This window comes from Sorex araneus, chromosome 3 (assembly GCF_027595985.1).
Source record: "Sorex araneus isolate mSorAra2 chromosome 3, mSorAra2.pri, whole genome shotgun sequence".
Lineage (NCBI taxonomy): Eukaryota > Metazoa > Chordata > Mammalia > Eulipotyphla > Soricidae > Sorex > Sorex araneus.
Window position 1 is genome coordinate 11,201,885 of NC_073304.1, and position 4,590 is coordinate 11,206,474.

Here is a 4,590-nt window from a genome sequence, read left to right on the forward strand (position 1 = left end):
ACCATATGGGATGCCAAGGCTCCAGCTGGGTTGGCAGCATGCAAGGCGAGCGCCCTCCCCGCTGTACTATCTCCCCAGTCTAGAGCGCTGATTTTCCTGTCCAGGTGTGACCCTCGCAGCCTCTTCCCCTGGCTGCCTTCCCAAGGCACGGGCTCAGCTGCCTTTCCAGCAATGCTTTGAGTTTACTGCAACGGAGACTGCATTCCACGAGTCGCTGGAGACCACACCGTTGAGAGCTGTAGGGTCTCATGTAGGAGATCCCAGCCTCTACTTTCATTGTCTCGGGGAAAATCCGGGACCAGCGTGAACCTTTTCAAGATCCCCAGCTGAGCGTCCAGTTGCAGTGTCTCCGCAGACCGCTGGGGGCGCACCGCCTCTGCCCACGGACCTCTCCGCCTCGCTGCCCTCCGAGCTTGCCTCCTAAGCACCGTGGGACCCGCTCAGAGCCCAGAGTCGCTATGAAGATTATTCAGGCTGAAGACAGTTGAGATTCAGCAGATGCAGACAGAGGCTTTCTTGGAGCTACTCTTATCTAGCTAAAAGCAGCAACTTCTGGGAAACAATGTGGCCATGCATTCCCTCTTCTGAAGGGATTTAGTCCCAGGGGTAAGCACCCCAGTAAATCTCCCCGGGGAAGTGTTATGGTCCAGGAGATGAGAGAAGCCTGCTCATACGCAGCAGTGCTCAGCAAACAGCGCCACAAACCGCTGTTTAACAAGCTCCCGTTCTGAAGTTTTCACAATCGTTATTAAATCTGAATCCCTCTTGCAGCATCTGACTTCTTAGTGAACACACTTGATAAGAGAACGCAAATCAGACTACCCAAGTGATTACCGTCTGCACACTGAGCTTTAGCTACACAGAACACGAGGCAGACCCTAGCTGGTTCAATCGCGACACAAGCCACCTTTTTGCTCTGCTTCTCCTGATACTGAAACAGTCGAGCAGGGGCTGGAGTGAAGAGGGCGTTTGCCTTGCACACGGTCAACCCGGGTCAGCCCGGCCATCCCATATGGTCCCCTCAACACTGCCAGGAGTGATTCCCTCAGTACGGAGCCAGGAGGAACCGCTGAGCATCGCTGGGTGTGACGTCAGTAAGATGTCTTTTAAAAAGTAAAATAAATAATAATCAGTGATTGTAGTTTTCATACAAAGATACCATTGGATACAAAGATACCATTTTGACAGTTTTATAAAGACTCTCCAGATTAACAAAATTCAAGAAACCAGCAAAATATGAACTGAAAAATAAAACATAAGAGATGTTCTTATGGAAAAATGAAATCAAGAAAAACAGGGAAAAGAGAAATATTACTGGGGCGAGAAAAAAAATAAGTCTAGACATTTGGCTGGAAAAATACTGATTAACTGTGAATTTCCTAAGTGTGTCTAAATTCAACACAATGCGATCCTTTTAAACATAAAATTTGAAATGAAAAGATCTATATGTGATCTGGGGGCCGTAAGCATTACCAAATCTTCTCATTAAAAAAGGCCACAAGAGATTCAACAGTGAATCCGGGAAGACAGCAGCTCGCCGAAGATTTCTCTGGACCCTGTGCCAGGCTGACTTCACTGGGACATCTCAGATGGAGTGGGTGTCCCCTCTCCGCCCACTCCAGGTGAACCCCTGGTGGCCACAAATATCTAGAAGAAAAACTCAGGTACACGGAAGCAGGGACTGAAGACTCCAGGCCACTGGCAGTGGTGGGGACGGTTTGGCCCCGCCTGTCTCCCTGTTCCTCCTAGGTCCTGGCTGTCATGCCCACGAACTGTCTCCAGGCCATATTTAAACAAGTAATATTTAAGCGAGTCACCGGCCTTGATCCAGAGACTCACAAAGGATTCTCAAAATGGATTAGCTCCCTACAGAGACATCTCCAGACCCCACTCATTTACAATTTTAGAATTCCAGGAGGGTGCGGCTGCAAAACCTCTCATGATATTCATAATAAGCAATAGAAAATAAATTATCTAGCATCTGCCCCTGGCAGGCAGGCTTGAGTGAGCAGTGGTGGGAAAATTTGAAATAATGGTGGTGAGAAGGTTTCCTGGTGGTGGGATTGGTGTTGAAATATTGAATGCGATCAATTAATGTGAACAACCTTATGAAAGTAAAATTTAAAAATAAACAAGCGAAATAAATAAAGAAGGCCACGACAGTTCAGATTGTGTTATACATATTTTATGTTATGCATACTTCACTTGTAATGTATATGTTGCACTGCGTGGTAGACACGAAGCAATCCTCTTTCATAAAGGTGACAAGTAGCTCAGAACATTTTTAATAATGCACATAAAAAATCGTCTTCATTTTACAAATTATTCTGTGATCCAAATATACAATGGCTTGGAAAAAAACATTTAGAAAACAAAAGCCAATGTTAAAAACAAGATTTAAAAAACTACAACAGTAAAGGCATTAGGTGGCTCTGGGTTTACGTTTTTCTTACTGCATCATCAATGTCAGAAATCTCTTTCTTCAGCTGGCTCTAGTGTTCGGGATTTAAAGAAATATACCTTTTCTCCCTGGCTCCATCCTCTACCTATCCATCCATTAGGACTTTGCCTTTAAAGTCCTAAACGCTCACATTTTCCCAATGTGAAAACACAGTTAGACCATGCTACCTACTTAACGTCATATTTTTACTTAAAATTTTGTCACATTTGTCACAAAAAACTCCCATATCATTTACCAGTGTTACTATGAAGCTGGTTTAGTTCCTAAGAGGGTCCTGGAGGTATTTTACATAAAACTAGCCCCCCAAACCCACCTGCTATGATGCTCCAGGTTCTCACTTAACAGCTTTAAGGAGGTCTTATAGGCCAGGAGGGTGGCCCCTCAGCTTGGAAGCTGATCCCATGTGCTGGGGGAAAAGGCAGGTGGGATGGAGGAGAGACCACTAAGTAAATGATGGTTGGAGGGATCGCTCAGGATGGTAGATGTGTGCTCAAAGTAGACCATGGACCAAACATGATGGCTGCTTAGTGCCTATATTGCAAACCATAACACCCAGAAGGAGAGAGAGAGAGCAAGAGAGAATGTGTCTGCCACAGAGGCAGGGGGTGGGAAGGGGTGGGGATGGCGGGAGGGACACTGGGAACATGGGTGGTGGAGAATGGGCACTGGTGGAGGTATGGGTACTCGAATATTGTTTGATTGAAACATAATCACGAAAATTTGTAAGTCTGTGACTGTATCTTATGGTGATTCACTAAAATAATAATAATAATAATAGAAGAAGGTCTTGCTTGGTCCCTGATGTCCTGTGTACATGCCTCTTGCTGAGTCCTCACTACTTTTGCCCCTCTGTGTGGTCCTGCTTCGTGCTGGTCTCTTGTTCGTCTGTCCCCCAAAGCCCACGGTGCCTGTGTGCTCTGCAGGCTGTCCCTAGTGGTCCATGATGCTCTTGCTGGGGCCCTGGGGTCCACCTCCTGCCTCTGGGGCTGCTGCTCTTTGTCCCTTTGCTCTCCTCGTCCTCTGGCCACAAGCAGTGAGAGCCGCCTCTTTCCCTGCCGTCGCGGGGTGCAGGGAGGGGAGAGAGGAGCTGCCCAAGCTGCCTTTTCAGCGCTGGCATCTCCCTCCCGCCCCTCTGCATGCCCCTTATCTGCCAGGCCACCCATCCCTTGGGGAGACTTACGGGGACCGGTTGTCTCTGCTAGGTTCCCTGATGCCCTGTTCGTCCTCCTCCCCCTTCACCATAACTCTACCTGGAAAAGACGCTCTTATGATTTTTTTTAATTTTGGGGCTACGCCCAATAGTGCTAGGGTTTACTCCAGGCTCAGTGCTCAGGGTTCGCTCCCATTGGTGCTCAGAGAACCATCCAGTGCCAGGGATTGACTCTGGGCCTCCTGCCTACAGAGCATGTGCTCCAGCCCATTGAGATAGTTTCCTAGCCTGAAAAAAAATTGTCTTTATTTAATCACATTCCGTTTTATAGGCTTATTCCTCTCTGCAATGAATATTTATTGAGCAACCAACTGCTACCTACCGTCTGCCAACTCAGGGTTTCCGTCACCGGAGCGTGAGTCTGTTGGACTCATGGAGCTGATGTGTGAGGAGGGGGAACTGACACGGTGAGGCTCTGGGTGTTGACTATGCCACAATGATGTCGAATATCCCGTCATTTGTGTTGACGTCCTGTCATCTGTGTTGAATATACCATCATTTCTGTAGACTATGCTATTTTTGTAGACTATACCATGCTTAAGGTTGAATGTGCTATAACTTATGTTGATTAGGCCATGTTTTATGTTGAACGCATCATAATTTATGTTGAATATACCATCACTTATTTTGACTATACCATACTTTATGTTGAACATACAATAATTTATGTTGAGTATACTATCACTTATTTTGACAATGTCATCATTTATGTTGACCATACCATACTCTCTATTGAGTATCCCATAATTTATGTTGAATATCCATAACTTTTTTTGAATGTGCCATAACTCATATTGACTAGCCTATAACTTATTTTGAATATACCATCCTTTATATAGATTATGTCACACTTTGTGTTGACATATCATTCTCTATGTCAACCATTCTGTCATTATGTTGGATATACATAATGTATGTT